At 41.0% G+C, this 27,852-nt stretch overlaps 1 protein-coding gene across 2 annotated transcripts in view; it reads left to right on the plus strand.

Moving 5' to 3' along the window:
* The window catches only part of Lov (BTB/POZ domain-containing jim lovell protein), a 135,412-nt gene that overhangs the window by 41,003 nt on the left and 66,557 nt on the right, over positions 1-27,852 (plus strand). The window contains exon 1 of one of the 2 annotated variants that reach the window (XM_083093425.1): positions 18,526-18,582. The exons of the other annotated variant lie outside the window; for it this stretch is intronic. The gene's annotated coding sequence lies outside the window, so the exon portion shown is untranslated. Of the gene's footprint in view, positions 1-18,525; positions 18,583-27,852 lie in introns of those variants that run through there. 2 annotated transcript variants of the gene reach the window in all.

The raw sequence follows: 27,852 nt of genomic DNA on the forward strand, positions 1-27,852 counted from the left end.
CGCATAAGTTTGTCGATAATATTTATTCAGCAATAGACATTTAAATTTTGATATAATATTCGATGTAATTATCATTAAATTTTCATGATTAAAATAATCAAATTATCTTAAAATATTCGCTTTTTTTTCCTTCTTGAGATTTATACAATTATTTACATAATCCATTTAATTTACTATTACAATTATTTTTAATGCACTTTTGGCTTCGTATGATACGTTAATTTGAAGCTTTGTCTTGGATTGAAAATTTGATGATACTTACATATCGAAATTTAAATGTCTATTGCTGAGTAATTATTATCGACAAATTTATGCAAGATTTGATAAACTATTAGATTTTTGTATATACAGATGCATGTACGAGTCATCGATTTTACAAGTGGAACAAATCCATAATACTAAGTTATAAATCATTATATTGGATAATAAATGACAAATTGCGCTGATAATATGCCATACGCTTACTTAGTACCACGCTACCAAAGCTTGACTTATCTTAGCTATTACTTAGTGCACGTTAATACCATGATATTAAGCACATCGGCCATGATACTTGTTAATGTTAGCGACAGAAGTTCAGACGGTGTGACCTCACACGATATTACGCGGCAGTATTATTACCGGTAAATATCGATCTCGCGTATTTATCTAACAACGGTGTAGTTATATTAGTGTAGTTATATTAAATATCATTTGTAACAAAAACGACATAGGTACATTAATTATTATTTGGCATATCAAACTACTAAGAAAATGACACATAATTGTGATTGATACAATTATTTATAATTATAACATTTTAATACATGCAACTTTTGTTTAACCAAATCAAATCTACAGTGTTTATTTAAACAAGCATTGCTTTCATTTAATATTCTACAAGTTAAATATACTCGCGACTTTATATTATAAATAAATATCGATCACATAAGTAAATATCTCGAAAGGTAGATTATGCAGAACTCGTATTAATACGACAAAGGGACGAAACGGGCGTCTATCAATCGATTATCTACTTTTTTCTATAACAAATAGCGGGTTCCTCTACATCGACATCGGGGTGAATACTTCAAAGGCATTTAATATTCCGATTGCCGTCGTGAACTCGCTCTTGTCTGGATTCGTTTCACACAACCGCGAACGAAAGTAATGGCATCTGTTACGCTTTGTTTCGCCGCCCAATCAAGGCGGACACCGCGATACACTCTTCGATGAAAGATTTATTATCGCCGTGATCGTATCAATTTAATCCCTATTTGATGTCTCAAGCACGGAGTGTGTAATACCTTGAAATGTAAAAATAACCAAAGCCGCAAGACTGCATATAATCCAGTGTGTTTGTTAATTTCATAAATTTAAAGAAAAATTCAAGAGAATTCTCTCTGTATAATTTCTTATGCAAGCAAACTTTAATATCGAATGTGAGTAGCAGCTGTAATGTCTTTATACCATTTTTCTGAAAGTTTCTTCGATAAATGAGAAAAAAAGTATTTGCTTTGCTTGTAACACGCATAATGCAGCTGGCAGGAATGTCGGCTCGTAAAGTTCTATCAAACCGGAGCAACGGAATAACAATAATGTATCCATATTTCGCGAGCAACATAGCTTCCTTTTTGAAATGTGCAGCATCTAATACGTGTGCACACGTTTACCATAGTGCGTTCGTAAACATAATTGGCGAAGCTGTGATTATTCGAATAGGATTTCACGGAATGGAGCTAAGTGGGGTAATTTGCGCGTCAGCTGATTGCTCATAAAGCCGTGTAAGTATCGGTGGATGTTTATTCTTTGGCGAACCCGATGCAATTACACTGCTGCACTTTTGATCCTCATGGCCGCACGATGTATACCATCGTATATTGTTGCGATCTGGTGCGTAGTAAATTTCCCTTTTGTATGGATTATTTCTCGGCTGAAGGCCCTCGATGTGACATTTCGCAAAAATGTTGCAGATCTTATTTTTCGACAGTGCATTGCATCAGAGATATTCGCGTATCTCCCGACGATTTTTCGACATATTTGGCAAATTTTCGAGTCGCGCGATGTACGTTCTTGAAGAGAAATGAATTTTTTACATACACTGATGGTTGGACAAGTGTAACAATTGATGAGATCGTAAAACGACGACCGTCCGGGATTTTTATCGCATCTTGTCCTTTGACGACACGCGCGGCCGATACATATACATGTATATGCACATGTACTTGGCCTGTTTCACGTGACGCGTGACGGGAAAGGTCACGTTCGACTCGAAATCTCGCGCACTCCGAGAGAAATATACCGAGCGGCGTATTAAAAACGACCGGCACGTAGTTACATCGTAATATAAACGAGCGACCGTCGTAAAGGAAGATGCAGCTCCCCCTCGCTATCGTTTGTGTATACGCGAATATCTCGTTCGTAACGAGCGACAACAATCCGAAGGGAGCATAAACGCGCCGAGTGTTCCAGGGGCGATGATGGTACCGCGACGTGGACGCAATTAGATGTCAGCCGTGGCAGTAAAAACGATCGTTCATTCGTCGGAAACAATTGAGCCATCAACGGAGTAAGTCGGTCTCTCGCTCCGGTCGTCGAAACATCACTTAATCCGCACCGAGACCGTTAAATTCTCGCCAAGTACAAAAGTGTCCTTGTGCATTTTCCTCGATCCTTAATCAATTAGAATCCGTGACAGAAAATTCAAGAAACTTTCTTAATTTGTAAAATTATCCGAATGAATACATTTTAATACCGAACACTTACTTACACTAATTTCAATGACTTTTGTAACATTGAAAATACATATTTTATAACAATTGCGTGTAATGATTATTATTATAAATTAAGATGTGTAAAAGTAACGCGCATAAATCCTAAAAGCGGAAAGTTTTAAAAATAGAAAAGGGAATAAAAAGCTTAGATTATTAAAAACAAATATATTTTACAGCGTTAGTTTACAGATTTGCACATTTTATATTGAATCACTTGCGAAAAAGATGATGGCAAGAAACTTTGCGAGCTACATGTTGAATTTACGAAAGAGAAAGACGGAGGATCTTATCGATAACCGAAAGGCGTCGCTCCGAAAATACCTGTTAACCGTGGAAACGCGCCGGATTGGGAACGAGGAAGGGACGAGCCGCGGAAAAGAGAGGAGCGCGCGGGTATCCCGACGCGGTGGGGGCGGGAACGGAAGGGTGAAAGGAAACAGAGGTGGAGGGAAAGAGAGAGGAGTGAAAGAGAGTGAGATAGAGAGATAAGAAAAGAGAAGCTGTCGCGCATTGAAGTCTCCGAAACGCCGCGCCGGGGTGCTCTCGGCAAGAGTAACACGAACGAACGAAGGAACGAACAAACGAACCAAGCGAGGCGAAGCACCGTGCGCGGAGGGAAGATGAAGGTGGACACAGCGAGGAGGAAAGGACGAAATGATCGGCGATGGGCACGGGAGGCTGCACCGGAGTAGATCGGAGCGAAACCGAGGCAGCCAAGCCATTGACCCGTAGAACGAGGGGGTAAGCCGTGTGCGGGTGCCGGACAAGAAGAGCATATGCGTGGTACATGTATGTATGCTGGTGATGTGTATCTTGCATGCGCTCTTCTTGCCCGGGACCAGCACATGGCTCATTCTCTCGTTCCTCGGCTTCGCTCCGATCCTCTTCGGTTTCGATGCAGTCTCCTGTGCTCTTTCCGTCTTGCTGGCCCGTTCTCCCCCTCCCCTTCATCGCTACCCGGTATGTCTATCTTCGTTTTCTCTGCACATGACGATTATCATGACGTGCACCACGTATGTACGAGGCGCATACATATGTAAGGCGCGCACGCGCTGCCTCGCAACAGATATTACGGTACCGATAGATCGAGAGCGATTAAGAAATCCGTGACGGGCATTGTGTTTGCCCGGCTCTCATAACGTGTCTGTATCTGCGGTCGAGCATGCTTTTGTGTTCCTTTTGTATCTCGCGAAAGAACAACGTCGAACACCATTGAAAATTCTGTGTACGATTCGTTATATTTCGCGATAATTTCGTCATCGGAAACATACGGATCATGAATATACACAACTAATATATGTCAGAATTGTATAAGTTGTAACATTATGTAAATAGTAAAGTATAAGTAGTAACATTAGTTAAATGATAATTAATGTCACAATATAATTCATTATAAAATTATTATATAATTACGCAAATCTAAATTTTAACAATGTTTGCTATAAGATGTATTTTCCCATAGCCTGAGTTTTTATTTTCTTTTTCTATTTTTGGAATACGTTTTTAAATGTTTAAGCTTTATGCGTATTATTTTTACAGGTTCCCATCAATTTATAGTAAATTATTAGTATGTATTTTATATGAGTTAAAATTTATAAAATAAATCTAGGGGCTTAGAATTAAATGAAACATCTAATATGGAATCATACTTGGAGCAAATACCTTGCACATACCTTGATCTGCATAGATACCGCAGATATTTAACGCCAGATAACGTTTACGATGAGATATAATTCGATCATCGAAACAAAAAATACAATTTCGACTACGTCGATCACGATTAAATTCAAAAGTATGTTAAGATATTTCGTCATCCTCACATTTTTCTCTTCACATATATCCGCAAGATTCGAATGTAATCTAAAATTGCCCGGCATTTTCAGAAAATACATCAACTTTCTTGATAGAAGGGGCATCGATTTACGTGGCTCGGGAATAAATCGAGTGTTACGGGATGATCGACACCTGTCGAATCGGCGACTCGAGCCGCGATTATCCACGCCGCCGACATCGCGCGAGAGCGGATAGATTGAGAGCGATTAAGAGAACTTCGTGACGGTGTTTCCTCGCTCTTTCCCTCGCGAGGGCGGCCTCGCATGTTCCTCCGCGGTTGCAACGTGTCGGTCTCGTGTGCCGCGCACACATGAGCATCGCGTGCACGTGCTCGCGCGCGCCCACGCACACATGTGTGGATACACGTGTGCGCAGCACACGCGGATAGACGCGGACGGCGAGGTTCTGCCGCGGTACCGATCTTCTTCGTGGCCGCCCAGGGTCATGCCCTACCCTCTCGCGCTACACAATAATCTTCTTCGTCGTGTGTGCTCTGGTATCTCCGCGAGAACGTTACCGCCCGTTCTTCTTTTCCTCTCCTCGCCGCCCGCCTACCCTTTTGTCTCTTGATCGGTGTTGCGGCCGTGTATTTCGTCCTTCTTTTATCCGCGTCTCTTCGCCCTTCGTGAACTCGACGCCGTAGGAGTTCCTTCTTCCCCGCCGTTCCTTCCGTCAGCGATTTGTTTGCCTACTCAGTATACCGAGTATGTATTGTATGTTCCTCTCCGCCCAATTGGGTCATTTATGAGAATGATATTTTATTGAAAGAACGCATGTGTCCAATGAAAAAAATTATGATTTTAATTGGAGACATAATGTTATAAGCCACTCCATATGATCGGTCTTTCGAATTCAAATGTTAATCATTATAAAGTTTTAATTTTTCCATTTTCTTTCGTTCATTCGTGGTATTTTTTTCGCACACGTGCGAGATATTTTTTACATTAATCCCATACCTTTCTAATAAATATCGCAAATAGCTTCGCGAAAAATCATGATGACAGATTCTGAAATAACTCAATCTATAGGGATGTTTGTATTGCGGATATCGACTTCTCTCCGCATATGGAATCTCGCATGATTTTCATGGCTCGTTCAATAACGATCATGCACGACCGCGTTGATTTGCGCGGGGGCGTATATAAACGCGCGAACCGTCGACTTTCTTGTCACTTGGAATGAACTAACTCGGGCCTCGAGTCATTGACTCCGCTTCCGGTTCAGCTCTCTATCGCTCGCATTGTTATCTCCGGCAGCTCTTCTCGTCTTCTCCTCCGTTCCCACCGGCTCTCTATTCTATCTCCACTACCGTGTCCGTCTTTTATTCGCGCATCTTTACTCTCTCCTCTTCTCGTTTCGCTCGTATCTCTTTCTACGGATTCGCGTTGATTCTTTCTCTATCCTTAGAATCTATGCTAGTGCTACCACAACGCAAGATTCTCTATAATATAAAAGTTTTTTAGTTTTTAGTTTAAAATCCAAATCAAATATCAAAGTTAGATGTTTTAAATCATTTTCCTTCTTTTTAATCATCTTTTTTCATATAAATTAATTTTATATAAAATTCTTAAAATATGTAAAATATTAAAAGAAATTAGAATATATTATATGTTGAGGAATATACGAGTTTCTCGTTGATCTTGAAGAAAATTGGAGCAAATTAATTCGGCAACAGTAATTTATACGCACGATTTATACGTTCGTGTACTTAATCTTCTGGCTACTCTTTTCCGTGACTACGCTGCGCGCTATCTTTCTTTAAGTGCCTCGGTGGTGTTAACTTTAGAGTTACTGTTACCGAGATTGTATAATAGAGCACCGAGAAGGATGGGAGAGGCCTCGGTTGATTTTCCGCGTCCGTCCACATACCCGGTGGCCGACGATGAATGGATACGTTTCAGGGGCTGCTGAATTAGTAACGCGATACCTGCCACCACGATTTACCCCGTGTTCTCTTGCCTCCGGTATCATCATACCGGAGAATCGACTTTTCCCCCACCGATTATTGCCGCGGCGGCGCTCGTCGCGCCTCGATATTCCTCCTTCGCGATCTGTATATTATTATATTTTCTCTTCTTCATATTCGGGTGGTATTTGTATGACATTTTATAAGTGATTTTTTTTCATGCGCTGTTACTTGATGTAGTCGACCAAATAAAATAAATTCACTGAAGTCTACGCATATTTCTTTCTATCTAATAGATTCTAATAGAAAGCATACACGAGCCAAGCCCACAGTGAAATTGTGTAGTATCCGATCTTTTTACAGGCCTACGATATACAATATTCTCGTGAATATGTTGCATATATTTTTTATACAATTTTATTTAAATCTTCAACTATTTTGCTATATCGCGTTTTTATTTTTTCTTTAATTTCCACATCATTTTTTATTCCTAAGAATAAAAAGTAATCAGAAGATTAAATACACGAGCGTATATAAATTACTGTTGCCGAATAAATTTATTCTATTTCAGAAGATTAAATACACGAGCGTGTATAAATTACTATTGCCGAATTAATTTATTCTATTTTTTGATTTTTTTTATTATCAAATTAATTATTTTGATGCTGCAATACATCGAATAAACCGTGTAGTCTAAAATTGATTTTATCATCAAAAACGTGAGACGCGCAAAAATTTTGATAATATCTGTTTTCTCATTGATTCTTTGTCGTTCATATATAAATCTTCTAAAATATTATTACTTCTTGCTATACATATATTTCTTTCTTATATGATCTCTCGAAAAAGATATTTCTTGTCGATCGGCAAAGGTCACGCGTTTCTTACCGTGGCTATAAAACGTCACATTATGCGCAATAAATTCGCTACGCTTTACACATACGGATTTTTTGTGCAACGAGCAATTGATAGAATGTGATGCATAAACTATGCTTTATATGCAGTTTATCGTCAAAATGATTACAATGGATTCGCGAAAAACCATCGCATTTTCGTATCGTTATTACTTATTCCTGACTTTTTTATCCCACGTCCATAGCATAATAATTACGGTATTGATAATCGTCCATAATTCTCTTATCGCAATAAGAAATTTTTTATTATTCTGGTCTCCATTTATAATTGCTAACCTAACATAATTAATTGCAATTTTTTATTCCGAAAAGAGATCCTATGGGTTATTATCCCATACTTTCTATCCCATCGCCGTTTATCGTAAAAATGATTATTTTGCATCGTCGCAGTCTGCGGAGAACTGTGTACCAAAGTCCTTTTCTCATCTTTCTTTTTCTTGATATATCCAATGCGGAATAGATGCTTCCCATGCTGCAGGTATGCGAGTGTCATGAGTAGAACAATGTGGTGTTTTTTATCCACCCGTTGCACGGGATACGTATAACAGTGCACGAGGCCTAGCCCACCGGTTTTATGACCGTATAATGGGCCCCTTAGCTTCTTCAGCAGGCAGGCTTCATGCAGAAATACGGAGCAAGGTTCCAATACTCAGACTCGCCGGCATTTTCTCAGTCGTAACGCATGTAAGCTACACGCTTCCATATACGAAAACTTTGCCAACCTCGCCATTTATTCATTCTTCTCTATTTTCTTGGAGCATAATTTATACATGAGGCCTTGATCAATATTGTTTGTAACGAAGATCTTAGCGGTTCTAATAATCTTTTTTTTGCTTCGATTAAGTTATTATAACGGTATTAATAAATAATACATAGATAAATAATAGTTCAGTAAAAAAGTAATCTACATTTATTTTAATTATATATGTATAATAATATTTTATTATATATATAATAACTCTATTTATGGATAGTTAACTCTTTCAGGAAATTTTCATGAAGGAAAAATTAATTCCAAATTTTCTAAAAGATTCGCGACATTAAAATCGCATTCAGCAGCTATGTACCTTCGAGATTGACGCATGTCTGGCAATCGTTGTGACTGCGATAAGATATTTATATTGCATCACCGTGCATTTGCAATCGCGTATACCGGATGCGTGAAATAATTATGCGCGCATTTATCTCATTCGGCAAATGACGTCTGCGATTCCGCGCATTGTATAAATGCCATGTTTTGGGACGAGAAAAATCGGCGCGGTTATTTCGGGAAAATCCGGGAAATTGCATATCGTTGTCTTCGAGGGACGGGTGAGTAAAACGGGTGACGGGTTTTACTTATGTATCGAATTTCCGTTGACGAAACGCGAAGAGACAGTGGATTCGCGCGACATTCGTAATGTCGTTAATTGCTTTTACATGATTAGAGTCGAGCAGCGCGACTTCTCGTCGCATGTCGCGTAATCGGCGGATATCGGCGAAATTTCCGCGCGATCGCGATATATTTTATTTCTGGAATCTCGCGGTTTTTTCTGAATGAACGCGCGGCAGACACCTGCCTATAAAAATATTGTAATGCTTCGACGATAACGTTGTAGCGCTCCGAGAGCGGCTGCTGAGAAAGAATGAGCGTCGAAGCTAACGATAGCGATGTTCTCGTACCTCGTTATTTCTTCGTAAAATGAGGAGCCGCACATGAATCAGAAATACGAATCGGGCAACGAACAAGTAAGAATTTTGCGCTGGTAAACTATCACACGATTAACATAAAACAGAAGCGTTTTCTTGCAATAAATTATTCTCACGATTTATCTTTACGATGAACATGTTGCTGCAATCGTATAAGATAATTTTGGTAACATGTCTATAAATAACTGGTACGTGACAATTTCATCGGATAAATAATGTTCATCATTATCAGAAACGTCAGTAAAAATCGTAATTATTTGAAGGGTTCAAATATTAAATATTACACACGCTTGATATTTGTTATTGAGGATTAGTTGTCAATTAATCTGTTAAAAAGAAGATAGAACTTGATATTTAAAGTAACATTTATTATATCAAGAAGAAATATAAGTATCTCAATGTTACATATATTTCAAGAATAATATCATTAAATGACAAATTATCATTTTCCAAGTTTCGATCATGAATCCTCTTACGCACCTGTTCTGTTTCTACGTACTTCGCGCTTAGGCTCATGTGCGATTGCCCGAGTACTCGTACGAAAGTTTTCCCGCGAGCGTGGGCCGGGTATCCGAGGAACATTTCTTCGGTAATAATCGTAAGAGCGCGAGAGGCATTTCGCGGTAACGGTAATAACAGTAGGTTCGAAAGTTCGACGTCATTATCCGCCTTCGACGAAAGAGCGCACGCGCGATCGCTTTGCACGAGAATCGACTTATCGTCTCGACGACGACTTGGGGACGGGGCACGATTCCGCGAGAGTTCGGATCGTGAAGGACCAGCCGATCATAAGTGCACACTGAGCCCCGCTCCTGATTTTCCGCACCACGAGCTTATGTATGTACCTGTGTGTGTGTAGGTGCGCGCATTTACGTGGGTGGTTGGAAGGAGGTCGGAGGTTGGTCGTTAAGCCTCAGCCTCCAGATTAGTACCGGCGAGACCGAAACTTTAAACGAGATCATTTCTTAGCTTAACCCCTTCCTTCCCGCCGTTCGCTAAATCCTCGATTTAAATCCACTAATTGAAGACCGGTCCAAACACCAGCGGATTCTTACTCCGCCGCGATAATTCCGACGATGCCGCGAGCAGCAGGAGACAAACATCCGAAACGTAACTTAGGAACGTCGTCGGCTCTCCTGTGCGAGTACTTTTTAACTAAGTTAACTAGAAATTTACGAATCTTCTAATTATTCCATGTGTAAATCGTGCGAGTTGAAGTCCCAGGGACGATCGAAGGACGATCAGTCTAGCGATCATAAATTACAGAAGTCGATAAATATCTTACGATGGAGTCAGGAATGATTGGAATAAAAATTTCACTCCGATCACAAAGATAGATCTCGTGGATACGGCGGTCATAGCAACGATGCTAAATTTCCAACTACTTCCTGTTGCTCCCAGAGAAAGAGAAACGCGCGTAAGAAATGACGCGACGTCTTCCGTGCCATCTCGAGTCTGCGAGCAGTCACAGTTCCTTCCGCGGTTCTTTGTGTGTGAATGTGCCCCGATTAACCGATCGACCATCGGCCGCCGACGATCGCTCGATCCGGTCGTCCAGTCCAGATTCGAAGCAACCGTATAGCGCTTAGTCATGCTTGGCGTTCCCAGGCGAGCGGCGGCCTGGCCACCGGAACATACACGTATACATGTACTGTATACGGACACAAGCCGTCCTAAAACCTTAATCTTCCTTTCAATTTTAATTCCACCACCTTAAATTTTTTTCGTCGCATATTTCTTCCATATTCAACATTAAATAAGCTTCGCAATTAAATTCTAAGAGACTCAGTTTTATTTAAATTTATGCACGAATGAAATAGAATATTGTTATTTTAATGCAACTTTATCAGCTTGCAAGGAATTCTTTATTTTCTATTTTTTTCATTCAAGAGAAAATTATATATAATAAATAAAAAATTAAAAAATTAATTTATTTTATATATAATAAAATAAAATATGTATAATAAGATAATTTTTCATTGAAACGAAATCAATATTATATTAAAAAATTTATTATCAAAGCTGATCGTTTTAGAACATGCTATACTATATATACGTGCGTATATACGTACATACATTGATGCGTAAAAGTGCAGCGTGCAAATGTAGCGGAGGATGGCAACGTAAGCGCACGAACGTGCATTCAAGCAAACCGAAGCGGGACGGAAACTAAGAAATGAGAGTTGGAAGAAGAGGGAAAGAGAGAAAGAAGAAGATGAGAAGGAAAGACGGACGCAAGAACGGCGAAGATATTCAGAGGATAGTCAGAGGGGTCAGGTGAGATGCTGCGTGGCGGGAGGACGACCACAGCGGCGTGCCGGAAGCGAGCAGGTGACTGGTAGTTCCGCTCCATCGAGCGCTGTTCCGCGCCATGGCCACTCAAGATCGGCTCTCGGTGGACTTCGGTGAATGGCGATTCCATATGGATTCGCAGACATCGTGCACGTTTAAGCTTTCGATGGCTGCGCGTTACTTTTATCTATCTCAGATTCTAGCCTCGATGCGTACACGTCGTTTATCTGGAACACATACCGCGTAGTTACACGGTCGTTTAACTCGCTCGAGACGATGTGCAGCTGATTCTGTTTTACGACAAATAACATGGCATATGTATAATTGCAAGAAATTTAATTTCAAAATAAAGAGGAGCAATTGATAATTGATATAATAATATGCGTATAGTTTACACACGTCTCTCGACGATTCATGGAAATGTCAGACGCTGCGTCCATTGAACATTATTGTCGCGTCTCGCAACGTTGCGGAATTTCGCGTTTTCCTGTTGTCGGCCGACAACATTTTCGGACGTTGATTCCGTCACCTCGCGAGTCAACCTCGATATACATCGACGTTAGATTCGATGACTCGCGTCAGCAGACCGCCAGTTGCCAAGCGAATTTATCGCACAACAGCAACTCGCGGCGAAGGGTGTTCGAGAAGAGAGGCGGAAGGGGGAAGACGGGAGACGCGTATAGTTCCATCGTTAAGGAGCCAGCCCGGCGGTGGACTGGATAGGGAGATGGTTTAGGGTCCATACATAGAAGGAGCCGGCACCAGCACGTATAAGGACGGAACGTGTGGGGTATTGACTAGCCGGCTGGTCCTGGCAAGGGTTGCGGCTAAGACGGAGAGAGCAACGGGAGGATGGAGGAGGCGGGAAGAAGAGAACGGGAATACTCGAAGGGACGGAGGGAGACGTGGCGCACGGAGGGCGGCGTGAGGGAAAAGGACGCGCGAACGAAGCCCGCGGTGGTGAGGGACGAGGGACGAGCTCTCATTGCTAAAGGTAGTTCCAGGACGGTGGGACGAGATGCGGAGGGGAGGCGGGGGGAGGACGGCAGGGTGGACTACCTAAGACTGATATGGATTGTAGATTATTCTGGACCTCGGGGTGCGGCTTGGCCAAGGGTTAGTATCTCAGAACCCTTGGCGCGCGCTCACCTCCGTCTCCCTCTTCTTCTCTGCCTGCGGAGCTCTCGTACTCGACCCGCGTTACCAAACCTCTCTCGAGCGTCCACCCGTTTCCCCCTGCTTCCTATCCCTCGCCCCCTCCCCCTCCCTCCTTCGTTTCCTGACCGGCTGCTCGCCTCCTCCTCGCGGTTCCTTCTCGCGGAGAAGTTCGTCCGTTCCGACTAGGCGGCTAGGCCTGCGGCCGATTACATGCCTTCCCGTAATCCGATGTTGCGCGAATCTACCCCCCTCTCTCTATCCCCATCGCGCCTGTCTCGCGGGCCAATTCCCTCTGTGTTCTCGAAGACTCAAAACCTGGAGAATCTCCAACGTCGGAGAGAATTTGCAATAATCACTGGCCGCATAATCGGTCGACGTATAATTGATTATTATTTCGCGTTATGTGAATCCCGCGTTTTCAGCTCGGTCTGCTTTCGTGAAAGAAACGTCGTCCTTCTCGCGAAAACGCATCCCTGCGAATAGGTAGCGATCGATCGATATCTTTCGATCGCACTGAGAAAATTCTTCAGGAATTTCTTCAAGGATCTTTCACGTTCACCTTCGTCTTCGTGAAACTTTGTTGAGTTTGTCCCGTCGACGAACACGACGGCTGTTTACATGTCCTCCCTTTACCCGATGTTGCAAGCATCGCGTCTTTAGAGGCAATCTCGGTTACAAAGATTCGTGCCAAGATTCAAGGGGTTTAAGGTCCCGGTGCTTGAGCGACCTTCTTCCGGCAGCGTATTGTGCTGTTTTATGTCTCTCGTTTTTGTCAAAATAGGGAATTTGCTAAATGATTGTACGTACTAGCCACTAGCCTTTTTTATTTATATATATAAATAATATCGTTTTTTTATACTTTAATCTGTTCTATGTTTTTGTTAGAGATATAACTTAGAATAAGAGATATAACTTAAAATGATATGTTATCAATTTTATTATTTATTCGAAGAAGCAATAATATAAAAACTTTATTTTATTTTTGATATTTTATAATTTTCTTTATAGAAAACTTAACAGCATATAATATACAACTGCCTCTTAAAAATAAAGATGGAGAGCATTTTTATAAAAATTTTTATTTTAGACGAGAACTACAAAAAAAGTATCTCGAAAATAATTTGTTGTGCTAATATAAACTTTGTATGAAGTTACAGTGCTAGAATAGAAAAAAATTAATAAAATTATTAATTATGATAATTAAAGTAACAATCAAAGTAACAATGAAAATAGAAATATATGTCATAAATAATATTAATAAACAATCATACAAATTTTTCATTTTCTCGCGTTACAGAGAAATGATCAATTTGTAATTTTTTTCATCAATATTAATAATATTAATAATAATTAATAAACATTATACATATATTACTTATTTGTAATGAATGAATGAGAAAATAAAAACGAGACAGAATTAATCAGCTGATTTTCTCAACATTGATTTCTCTCGCCGATTAAGCATCGCTTGTCTCCCCCTTCCTCTTCCGTTGATCTGCAAGGTAGCGATGCGTCGTTAATGACTGTTAATGACAGTTGTTACGACTCGGCGACTATTAGTTTCTCATGTACCTGGTACACCGCGGCACACGCTTCATAATTACGTATACATTCCATCGACCGATGTTCTACAAAGTAAAACTAGCACAGAACTGCTTTCAGTGATCCTGTTTGCATCATACGTCATTGTATTAAAGCAAAACTTATGTAATATTATCGGTTTTCGGTAACATCACCGTATGAATCGACGGAGAGAGATAAATCCGATAAATCTAATCGACAAATCTGATTTCCTTCAATTAACTCGAGACATCAACTTTACGCTTTAACAATTAATGTAATATATTTAGCTTCGTTCTTTTGTGTTTCTCTCAATTTTAATTTCTCGTAAAATAATAAAATTATTATAATTTTTTAGTCACTTGACATATGACTGGAAGAGTAGTAAACTAACAATAAATTGCACCGCAGAAGATATTGCATGTAAGAATATTTTGTGAATAATTATGAAATTTAATTTCATTAATAATTTATAAATCTTTATTATAGTAATCTATCATAAAATACATTTCATACGAGGGCACACGTTATTTTTTTCGAGTTCTTTATTTATATATACTATATATATATTTATTCTGATTATGCTTAATAAGCATACATCGTCATAGAAATCTAATCGTATCAATCTCTCTTGCTTGTCTCGATCATCGATCATAATAACGACGAGAGAGAGAGAGAGAGAGAGAGAGAAAATGATAATGGCTGAACCAGAGTTCGGGCCTCTCAGGTAGCGAAACGACGTTTCTCGCTTAAACCCCATGGACAGATACTCGAGGTCCCGTTCCATTTCCAGCATTGTTCTCACGAGAGGCAATCTTTCACATTCTACGCATACTTGCGCCCACCCGAGCCATTCCATTGGATAAGATAGGTGATATAAACCAAGGTGAGCCCACGCCGAGCATTTGAACCGCACCGTAGGAGTCTCGGCAGTTTCGCGGAAGCAACAAGCTGTTTATGGCTGCTCCATGCGCTCCTCTCTCGCTTCTCTCTTAACCTATCTATCCCTCTCTCTCTTCCTCCTTCTAGTCCCTTCGCCCGTCTACCCGCTCGCTTGCCGCCACCGCCGTCGTTCTTTCCTTGCAACAATCGCTGCCGTTACTTCCCGTCGCATCATCGGTCCTTACGTGTTCGTATCCGTACTCTCTTCTCTTCACAAAAGGATAAACACGTAGCTTAGGAGGAGGGAAAAGGAGGAAAGTGAGAGAAAGGCGCGAGAGGGTAAGAGGAGCATGAAAAAGGGAGATGCCGGGAGACCCTCCTGGGAGCAACCATCGGCGCGAAGAGCGTGCCAAGTGGCTGTTTACATCAATTTTATCGCCGATTTCTGAACCCCGCTGTCAGAACAGATTTCGCACGTCCGCGTTTAGACTGTCGTATGATGTATGTCGTTGAGAGATGTCAAGAGAGACAGAGAGAGAGAAGAGGGAGGGAGATAGAAAACAGAGATAGAGAAAGTGATCTCGACGCGATAGAGTCGAGATTTTGTGAAGTATTATCTCGGTCCATGATCGGAGATTTACTATCAACATGTGTTATAGTATTAATCGCCATTTACCAATTTTGTTGTTTTCTCCGATTATCTCTCTTATTGTAACTATAGAGCTCTATGACATAAAATTAATATTTAAAATTAAAGTAAATATATCCGATAAAATCATTGTTGGAATCATCTAGCAAACAATCAAGGCATAAAATATTTGATTTGTTTCGTAAAATATTTGATTTATTTCGCATTTATTTTGCGTCGAAAGACTGAATAAAACTGATCGCATGGGCAGCTCGAATTAACGAAAACGAATGGGATGAATTTTAGTTTATTCTCGATACACTGTCTGTCTCCACGCAATATCCGGAACCGCATACAAAGCATAAACCTTACGTGATTCACGGAGAATAGGACATATCCGCGATAGCGCGTGCAGCAAATAGTCGCGAAGTCTTTGTCTAACCGGATTATTACGTATAATATTCGGCCTTGAGGGTAAACGGCGCGCGCAATCCGCTGCTCCTAATAAGCATGGTGCATTAATTGAATCCCCAATGATGCAACCGGCAACGCTTTCTTTTCGAACGGTAAATCGTGCAGCCGCTGACGGAAACAGCCACGAATAATTATATAGGACAAATTGCAGGCAAATTGGTGATAATTGAATTTGCGGCTATTGCCACCCTGTCCGTTATTTGTGTCTCTTCTAAACTCATCCTATTTTGTTAATTAGCTGGCATCCCTCTTTTCCTCGCTCATTGACATTTGCTTTTTGTCGAAGTTTGATAATTCTTTTAATAGAATATTTCAATTTCTAACTTTGATTTTCAAATGTATATATATTTAAATAGCATTGCAGCAAGAAATGTATTTGCAATCCCCTTTAATCTCAGATATAAAGACATTATATATTAGATATTCGTTGGATATAAAAAGATTTTTAGATATATAAAAATATTAATAGGAAAAATATTAATATTATAAATAAAATATATTTCGCGACTTGATATTACTTTCAAAAACCTAAAAAATAAAATATTATTTTCATTCTAATGTGCTTTTGCAATACTAAGACGATGTTTATTTTTAAAACTTATTTTTAATTGTGATCTAGGATTATATATTTTTATGTTACCAGATTGATTTTCATATTTGCATAAAAAAATTATATTTTTTTAATTGTTCTCACATTGTTGACATAATCGTACGATGGTTTTTCTAAAAACTTTTCTTTCGTTATTTATCGATTGTCTAGGATAGATTTCGCTCGTACTATCACGATACAACGTTACGGCAATGAATTCAGTGCCGGACACGGAGAGAGCTTGACCACCACTTTGTTCGTCCGGATGATGGAAGGACGTGTCCATGGTGGACGAAAGAGCGCGCAGAGCCGGGTGTGGGTGGCAGGTGGGGTGCAGAGGGAGATTGGTACAGACTTAGGTGTGTATGCGCGCATCCTCAAGCCGTTGCATCCCTCTATCCGGGCAATAGCGGCTCCTCACCCCGCGGCTGTACACACCGGTACCGGATAGAGGGTTGCTCGGGAGCCGATCTGGGACGTGTGCTGGGCAGGCGAATACGAAGGTGGTCGTAGCGGGGTGAGAGTCGTAAGACGGCGAGCTTGATGGTGGCCGAGAGGCGAAGGGGGTGAGACAGAAAGACGTGCAGATATACATGCGCGCGTACATATAATAGAGAGACAGAGAGGGATGGAGTTGGAAAGATGGCAAGGGATTCGAGGGAGTCGCGGTAAGGGAGGAGAAAGGAGGAAGACGAGAAGGAAGGAACGGAGAGAGAGGATGAAGGAGCGAGAGAAAGCGCAGAACGAGAAGGACGAGAAGGAGGTAGAGGCCGGTAGTGGTTGAGGGGTGTCGGGTTGGTGCACGGGAGGGCGCGCGAGGGGGGAGTACCGTTAATTCCCCGATACAATGCTCATATCACCTTCCCCTCTTCCTGACCACCCTCCGCCGCCACCCTCGTCCTTCTTCCTGCGCACCCTCTCGCCAACTCTACGGCCCCCTGCCTGCCTGCCAGCCAGCCAGCCAGCCAGCCAGCCTGCCTGCCTGCTTGCTTGCCTGCCTGCCTGCCTGCCTACCTGCCTGCCTGCCTGCCTGCCTGCCTGCTTGCTTGCCTGCCTGCCCTGGCTTCGCTTCGCGGACGTTCCTTGTCTTACTGGCAAACTTAATCGATATTTCACAGTTTCTTACCCCCCTCCCCGTCTACGCCGTCCTCCTCCGTCTTCCTTTCTCCCTTTCCTGCCTTTATCGCGTCTTCCTGTTCCCACTCACGCTTCTGCCGCGCGCTCTTCGTGTCCGGCCGCAGAGGGTGAGACGAGGAAGGCGAGTTGAGAGAAGAGAGGCATCTTCCTTCCCTCCAATCGCACTTCCGAGAGAACGGCACGGGGCAGCGACGCGCCGCGCTGGCTCTGCTGTCTCACACTCACTCCCTCTCTTTCTCTCTCTCTTTCTCACTCGATGCGCGGGTTGCAAATATCTATCTGCATATTGTATTACACGTCACGATAATGTAGGCCCCCTCCCCGCAGGTCTCTCTCTCTCTCTCTCGCTCTCTCTCTATCTCTTATATCTCGGCCCAGTCGTTCTCGCCTTCTCCTTGCAGACACTGATCGCTAACCGCCTCGTACCCTCCCATCTTCTTCTCGTTTTCGGACGGGTATTGTGTGACGCCTCGCAACACGGAGCATCGTCCAGCATCCAGGCGGTGAGAGATGAACCCTTCCATTTTTCATGGACGGTCGCGAACGCGCCGGTATCTCATTATTGTAATTGGGTGACGCGCGCGTGCCTCGTGGCTCGGCAGAAAAGAAGATCGGTTTGTACCGGGTGCTGCTAAGTTGATGAGTTAACCTCGTCGAGAGTCTGTCGACCGTTCGTCATGAAAGAGAAAGAAAAAAAAACGTGAGATTATGCAATTTGCCGTTGCGCCGTCTTTGGGAAACTATTAAGCGCAGATGGGGATAGACAGGTCAGCGTTTGCATTAAAATTTATTTACTTGAAATTATTTTTTTTATATACTATATTCGTGTAGGTAAAATATTATATATTTATTATTTATACAGTATTATTATTAAATATTTTATATTTATATACATATAGTATTATGTATAATATATAAAAATTTAATCTGGATTGTGTATAATCTTCTTCCATTGTTACGTTCAATGGTTAACTGTAAATAGATTGCCAGTTATGAGAAAAATATGCGAGATATATCTAACATGTACTTAACGATTTATTAATGCGGCATACGGAACGGCAGGGCTTCTAACTCTCGAATTCTACCCACAATTTTCTTACAGATCTCTGTTCATTATTATGTCTTTACGTTATTATCTGCAATATCGCGCGCTTTGCGAAACCGCAAAGTTTGCCGACTATATAGACATTCTCTCCGTCCCGTACACCCTCATTCCAAGATCGCGTGTAGATATTTTTACCGAGACCACGCGATCGATTGCGTAGCAATTCGGCAAAAGCGATACGTGCTTATATTAATGATGAATTAATTTTATTAATGATTATTAACGTGTCTCAATGTGTGTAAATAATTTTAATCGCATCGGTTGTTACATTAACGGATTAATATAATGCAAACGATCTCGCGGAGTTCATTAGAAAATCATCGAACATTCTGCTGAGTAATACTTCAAAGGCGGATAACCGGCGAGATATCGCAGTGGCGAGAACGACTTGAAGAGTAACAGAAGAGGGTGCGAGTCAGGGCTTGTGGAAGCGCTTAGTGATACTCGTACATTTAGTATGACGTTTATACGATTTACCGCTCCTGTTGCATGTTACTTTCGAATTGGCAAACAGGCTTCGATCACGAACGTGTATGATTATGTGAACAGGGAGAATTAGAATGAACGTATCGCAGTCTTGTTTCAGAAATTGCGCGATTGTATAACATAGTTACTTTAAATTACCTTTGCATTAGTTTAAAAAAATGTATAGAACGATATATTTATATATGGGAATATTAATATAAATAATATATTAATATTAATATATATATATATATATTAATATATAAATATAATCTCTCTCTATTAATATATATATATATATATATATATATATATATATATATAAAATATAATATTAATATATAAATTGTGTACATGCAATGTAATATATTAAATAATCATTTTCTCCCCGTAAAAGAATTGTATAAATTATAAACATGCGACATAATATTGTTTAGAACAATATCAAAAGATCTTAAATTCTTCGAATGTTTCTATCGAGCGTTTCGCGAGATAGAATCGAATCGAGTTTTTTTTTCGTCGACTCGGAAAGAAAGTACCGATAGCCGTATCCGTGTAGGTATCTCCTCGTAAAGGGGAGGGAGATCCGTTACTGTCAAACAGTGGCGGTCGTCGCTGCTGCCTCTGCCCAAGCACCTTGTGCACGTGAATCAATAGCATTAACCCATTCCACCCTATCAAAAGGAGCCGGGGTGGGTGGCTGCTGGTCTGGCGAAGGAGGAGGAGGGTGCAAAGGGGTGGCAATAGTAACAATCCTGAGGTATTTAGCCGCTCGCCCCCAGGACAGCGAGGGAGCCAAGATACCGCTAAGACCGTCCGCGTACTGTGCAGCATCCATCCCATCGCGCACACCCCTTTCTCTATGTCTCTCTCTCTCTATCTATCCATCTATATATCCATCTATCTCTCTTTCTCTCTCACCCTCTATCTCTCCCTCCGACACTCTCTGCCTCCTCCGCTTTCGCTGCTCCACACTCCTTAGCGCACTCACCACACTCTCGAATGTATCGTAGTGTATTCTCATACGGACTCGCCTCTCACCCCGACAAGCGAGTGTGGATGCTCGTAAGTGTGTCCATACCGGGTGATCACCCGGAAAGCTGCCTGGCTCGGCGAGGCCCCAGGTCAACGCTTTCGAATTCGCGAATCCGCCGTTGGATCCGCATTGTCGAAATCCCGGATCGCCGTATTGTTTTGCGCGATCTCGCGCTATAGCGCCGGCCTGTCCACTAATAGCAGTCGTCGAGGAGATGATTACGGAGCCCCAGCATCGTACATAGTTATTATACGTATATACATAGGGCGTTGGATGCGCGGCCGTGATACACGGCGCAAATGAGACAACGATGGATGGCTCTTTGCGGGAGAAGAAGGCGGCGCGAAAGATTCTCTCGGATTTGACTTGAGTTTCTTGCTGGTTTATTTTTTCGTTCGTTTGAAATTACGCGATAATGAAATTGTATAATATTTTGCGCTGTGTCCGATAATTCGTCTATAGCTGTTTTTTTATTATTATAGAATCATCGATGTATTTCGTTCAATTGCATATGAATGTATTATTAATTTTAAGACATAGAGAGAGATGGATCTTACGCATTCTATATCTATAGCTGTTTAATATCATAATCTAAACACAAAATAAATGATATTCTGTTTTCATAAACGCTACTTGATGTCACGTATACGTTTCTAAAATGTCATTAAAGTTTGCACTTTGTATCTTATCTTTGTTGCGATTAAAATCACGACGCATTTTTCGACAAACACGATATAACTGTAACTTATAGTGTCTATGTATTATAATCGATACCGAATATGACTGAAAGTTATTTAATAAATACACCCGTATAATAGTAGACGGAATGATCAGACGTTGAGAAAAATTGAAACTGGGATCAGAGCAGCTTCGAATTTGAAGTTAGGGGGAAGAAACACATGAAATGCTGAGCCACTTTGTTAAATATTCATCGAGAGATTATTGTTGATAGAGAGATGATTGAGTTAAGTCTTATCCTAATCGATATTTTCGCTTCATCTTATCCATACCGCCGCGGTGGCGCGCGTTATTCGATTTGCTGATACGGAAATACGCTTGTCGCCCGATTCCAGCGCAACCCGCGCTCCTTCAGGCAGGGCTATTTTGCGACTTTATTTAATATGCGTATTTCACGTTTCCGTATTTTCGCGATCTAATTCGGACGTCTATCGCGAGATATAAAAGAGGAGACCTAATCCAAATGAATATCAGTCTCTGTCTATAGATAGATATTTTATTAGAATATGTTTATCTATCCCGGGACACAAAGATCAAAAATACCAAGCAATTGCCACGTCATATACTTATAATATATTTTTTCTTTCTTCATGTAGAATATTTTATTTGTTCGACAATTTATGAACCGTTGTGCAAATTTACTTTATTCAAATATTTCTAAGAAATGACATTGACATTATATGTGCAACGGTATCTGGTGCAGTATCGTTGTGAATGTTAACGTACATGTGACAGCAACTTGCTGGCTAGAACTGCTCGCCTTTAGATTTAACCAAGGTCTTCCTTGTTCCGGAGAAGTGGAGCCCAGCGAAGCTCAGTAGAGTGCAGTAAAGCGCGCCGAGTATTCGGCTACAGCTAACCACTCGAGTATGACACAAATCTTTGTTCATTTTTTTATTTTTTTTTCCATCGCATTTTTTTATTGTACGCGATTCGCACAAAAATATGCACTATATATTTTGAAAATCTTTCTCTCGATTTCCTAATTTTATGTACCGTACTTCCACCATACACACGTATATTTACGTATGTATTTTCATTCGCCATTCGAGATCCTATCAGAGTAGAATTACGTATTTTCCGATGTACAAGATAGTTACGAAAAAGCGAAAACGGCGATGCTTTCCACTTTTGATTCTTGCGATCCGACACGTTCCGTTGATTTTATTTGTTATTTACTATTTGTTCGGACGGCTTCTCGAACTTACTCGTACGAGGACTTAAAGTGTACCCTTCGGCCCGCGCCGGTATCCGAGTTTTCAAGTGTTTTTAGGAAAAGGCAACTTTCTCGACGGTGACACTTTTCTTTGCGTCTTGTGGGCAACGAATTACACGAGCGTCCCCGTCGCTACTCGAGCTTGTCGTACATCGAACGCCCATAAACTGCACTTATTTTCTACTCTCTTTTCCTCCTTTCTACCGCGTAACATTCTCTCACATTTGTAACAAATCTGTTCACGTAAAATCTATGCTTGTCTAGATTATCGATAGCTATTTATTATCATGTAATTTTCTATAAGTAAATCAAATATTATACGAATGTTTTTAAAGCAGAAGAAATTGGCAAACTTTTACGATAAACTAATCTTGAAATAGAGATTTTTGAAAAGATCTTGCAAGAGATTTATATCTCAAAAATAAAAAAATTCTTCAAGAAACTACTTTAAAAAATCAATTACCATTAAATTGCAACAAATTATAGGATTTTCATATTCTTCGAGAGATTATTTATCAATATCAATTTCTATCGCTATGAAACAACATATTATTAAACATATGATTTAACATTAAACATATCATTAATTTCAAAAATTTATATAAAGCAAAATGGAAAATTATTTAAGTCAAAAATAGATCTTTAGAATAATGTGAATGTAAAAAAGTAACGACTTGATGTAGTAGTTCGATGACGATGTTAAGTATTAAAGTACAAAAGCCAGAGGAGAGGAAAAGAAAGATAAGTGCAAAAGGGCTTCGTTGGCGTAACGATCGAGAGGCGAGCAGATGATAGCTGAACAGAGATGAAGGGTAAGACGTCTACCGTGGCCGGTCGATGATGCCGGATGTGGACTGCGGTCTGTGTCATGCATCAGCAATTCACATCTCTCTTCGGCCTTATTGTCTGTATCAAGGAAATCCTGGAATCTCGCGTCGCTAGTCGCTAATACGAGCAATACGCGTGCTCTTGCAAACCGGAAATTCGTTTTTACGTTTCGATGCGCGTATCACTCTCGCTACCGTTCTTGCTACTAAAAAAATAGATACGATCTTTATCGAAAAAATAACTAAATGCTCGCAGTATTAATCGCTCAGTAATATACTTTGACAAATCTTTAATCTGACAGTGAGTTTTGAATTGCAATTTTTTAAGTTTTTTTAATGCAAGGGAGGATCGTAAAATATAATATTACTAGAAAGATTTTAGATGATAAATAATTTACTTAGATAAATAGCTTTAAATAGTTAACTCTTTTTTAAGATTTCTCTCTCTCTCTCTCTCTCTCTCTCTCTCTCTCTTTGCCCCAGCTTAGATTTACAACATTCTCAACACTTCAAATACACCGAAACGAGTCTTTATCCCTCTCCCTCTGCACTTTTCCGAGGGTGAGGAAGTTTTAGTCGACGCGCGAAGTGCTTTGTTAGGAAATCGAAGTCGGCGGCGAGGTTAATGGTGTAGTATATATGACTGGGTGTGTGTAACGCGGAATCTCTCCGCGGAGAGCAGGGGGGATGGTCGCGCCTACGCGTAATCGAAGGGGGATGAAATTACACGCGAGACAAATTGAAGCACGGCAGCAGTCGTACATTGCGTGCTGTTCAATGTCGTATGAGTTGAAAATCCATACCACCCTATCGTGCGCTATACCATGCACGCTGTCCCGATTACCTCGATAATGCCGCGCTTCTCTGATTCTTATCGATACTTCGCGAGCTATCGTAAGCGAAACGAGTTGATCACTTTTGGAGGATTTTCGGGTGCGGCTATAATAATAGAGTTACGTAACGTAAGTGTATCCTAGACGCGAGAGTACACGAGGCAGGTGCCAGTCATTTCATTACACGTGGATAAAGAATTTCTCGGGAGACAAATTATTCGTAAAGAGAGAGAGAGAGAGAGAAACGAGGCGAATGTCTCTTTGCTAACAACATGAATCTATTATTTTATTTCAAAATCGATTGATTAATGACATGTATGAGACTTTGATGAATTTGGAATTATAACAACGCATATTGCATATTTTAATAATTGAAATAAAAGTAAGATATTTTGTTAAAGTTTACTTAAAATTAATTTAAAAAATTATGGAAAATTATGCGCTCTTATTCTTTGATAGCAAGTGATCAGTTTACAATAATTGAAGAAAATATATATGCGATTTTTGTATCATGCGATATTATTCTGACTTAATCGTTGCGTAAGAATCGCGCGTAAGAATCATATGAGCCAAAAATTCACGTGTCGAAACAAAATAAAATTTCTAACGAGACACGTGTATCACCTCCTTCCCCGCACCTGCTCTCCGACGTTCACGTAACGCTCACGTGTATCATGTTGTAAGTATCCGTAACACGCCATTCTACCCGGGTCATAATGCAACGTGGAAAAGGTAATAGCACAGGACAAACCTGCACGTGATGTGTTGCATACTTACGAAATCGCCTTCTCTTGTTCCTTGCTCTTCGAGCGGATCGAGGGGAACTTTCTCTCTCTCTATCTTATTGTCTCTGTGTGGGTGTCGGCACGCGGATACGTATGCGTGAGTTTCCGGGGGGATAGAAACCCGGTAGAAGCGCGGTAGTGAAGGAGACAGGGGGAGGGCGGCCGAAGGCAGAAATGGGAAGGAGGATGGTGGATCGGGGGTTCGAGGGAAGCGGCAGGCTGCTTGGCATGAGGAGCGTTCATCAGCCCCGAGGTTTTAAATACGAAGCGAGGAAGGGAACTAAGGAAGAAACCACCCCGTCTCTACTCTACCAGTGACGGATTGATTAAAAATCTAAGGGGCGAAAATAACATCGGGCGCCTCCGTCTCTAGTCGCGCGACGACTCGTTTGGGACAATTTCTTGAATGCGAAATCTTTCTCTCTCTCTCTCTCTTTCTCTCTCTCTCGCGATACAGCGCAGCGTGCTTTTGGTCCTTTCTGGTTCTTTTTCTCGCCGCACAAAGTTGCGGATTGTAAAAGAGAGAGATAGAGGGCAAATAGAATGATTATCGATCGCGATCTTTCTCGCGAAGAACGTTAAATCGGACTTGCAACTATGATGATGCTTGCATGTACATGCGATGATTATGTTTATTAACAAAGATGTCAAAGATATTTTATAAAAGAAATGCTTCGCTCGCGATATGTTTTAATGCGCAGTTCTCTCATTTGACATTCTGTATCGAATCGGTTTTTCGTCAGCTATTCGTGAATGATGCCTTAATTTGTTCTGGTTAAAGATATCATGAAATTTCCTCAATAATTAATAGGACGTTTATTACTTCATTGCTGATAAATATTACAGTAGATCTCTCAAACTGCATGAAATTAAGCTCTATCTCTTTAATAAAATTAAATATGTAAAATTGTGATCACAGTATCTCAGTTTGTGTCTAATCGGGAATTTATCTTAAAAAGTAAACTGTAAAAACAGACACACACACATACACATACATTTATTCATAAAAATAGTCACACACATGCATATACCATGCATATACACTTCATAAAAAGAGTTATACACGCGCGTGTATAAAAGAATAATGTAGTATAAAAAAGAGTGTATTTTTAAAATAAAATTGCTACATATGTAGAATTGTAATAAATAGTTTTTCATACAATATTTTAAAGTATTGTATATATATTCCACAGATATCTTGCATCTTTTAAATTGATTTCCTTAATTATAATTTACAAAGTGAGAATTATTGTTGGAAAATGGATATTTTGGCAAAGTCGAAAAATATTTTATTGCATTGATGTTTACACGATGTTCTACATTGTAAGTATTAGGTGAATATGTAGGATGATATAGAAATTAGAAAAGAAATTTGCGACGAGCTCCTCGGCCCTGAGCCGAGCCAGTCCGTCGTCTTACGCATTGGCTATGTGTAGTTTTAAATAGTCCGCTGAGGGGTGGGCGCCGGGCCGGAGCACGGGGTGCTCTCTCACGCTCTCGCTCTCTCGGCGAATGGGGTTGATGTGGGTGAGGTGGATGAGGTAGTCGAGGACGAAGAGGGTAGAGACAGCGGAGAGAGAAAGAAAGAAAGAAAGAGAAGGACACGGAAAGCGAGAGAAAGAGAACGGGGACGAGCAAGGGGGACCGGTCGAGAGAGAAACGAAGAGAAGAAAAAGCGGGGGGAAAGAGACGGGGGATAAAGAGCGGAGAGTAGACGACGAGGGCCGTCGGAGATAAGACGCAAACGAACCCCCTTTCGCGTGTCTCGATCGATAGCTCTACGCGGAAAATTCGAAAGTAAGATGCAATTAAACAGCGAGCGAGGGTAAGCAAGAAAAGGGGTGAGTTTTCCAGCCCCGTAGGCCCTCGTCCCTGTCCCCCTCGCGTCTTATCCCACTCCACTCTCCCCCCTCGCCCCGGTACTGCCATCCAGGCAGCCCTTCGACGCCGCTACCCACCCGTCCTCGACCCTCCTCGATCCACCACCTTTCCATCGTAGCCTTCCTCCGTCCACCTCCTCCCTGTCTTTCTTCCGCCGTGCTTTTCCTTCCACCTCCCACCGATGGACTTTCGTCTTCTCGTTTTCTCGCGCAACCCGCTTTTCTCTCCCTCATCGTTGAACCTCTCTTTCCTCCTTCCCTTGCCGAAGACGGTGCACGCTCCGGCCGGCGTCGTCGGCCCGAAGGGAAGCAACCCTTTTTCTCAACCCCCTCTAGTATTTATATTGAGCGTCTTAAAGCATCTCCTTACCGTCCTCCTCCCCCTCCCCCCTGTTCGTGCTCCTTTGCCACCTCTCTCTTCTCTTTTCTTTTTCCATCTCTCCTCCTATCTGTTCGTCGCCTACTACAAACCTTCGAACCCCGTCCACTTGTTCCTCTTTATTCCTCTTATTCTCTCTCCTCTCATTCGCGCGCTTCTTTTTGCACCCACACTCTTGTGACGTCAGCGCTCTGACGTTTAAATACTCTTTTCTTGGGCGATAGGTACAAGGGAACTGGTAGTCACTGTCTTTGCGGAAAAAACTTGGACGGTCTTCGTATCCATTCTTTCTCTATCTCTTCATCATCTCTTTCCTTCTTCCTAGACTTTCTTTATACGGCTTGTCCGATTCCGCGTCATGTTTCTCTCTTTATCTTCTTCCTGTTGCGTTCTCCACTTCCATGTTATTTTCCTTTATCTTTCTTTTCTCGCATTTTCTTTTGCGAAAATGTCCAACCGATGTGCGATGTTATATTTTTACTATGCAATGAGAATTAATAAATATTTTTGAGATTAATGATTAATGCAGACAGCACATATACTACGGTATGTTCCTTATACGGCCGGAAGTTTGCCGGAACTTTTTATGACATATTAAAGATACCCAGGTTTATTTTACGATATACTTGTATATTATTTTTTATGTTGCCTTTGTAGTTCTTAATTTACATGTTAAAGACGAAAAAAAAATGACATGAAATATTCGAAAACTTTTCGAAGCTAGGTATAACTGCATAAGCACGCAATACTTGTTCCAATTCACAATTCTTGTA

This window comes from Camponotus vicinus, unplaced genomic scaffold, assembly GCF_025532165.1.
Source record: "Camponotus vicinus isolate PSW18456_S1 unplaced genomic scaffold, iyCamVici1.0 SCAF_3, whole genome shotgun sequence".
NCBI classification, from domain to species: domain Eukaryota; kingdom Metazoa; phylum Arthropoda; class Insecta; order Hymenoptera; family Formicidae; genus Camponotus; species Camponotus vicinus.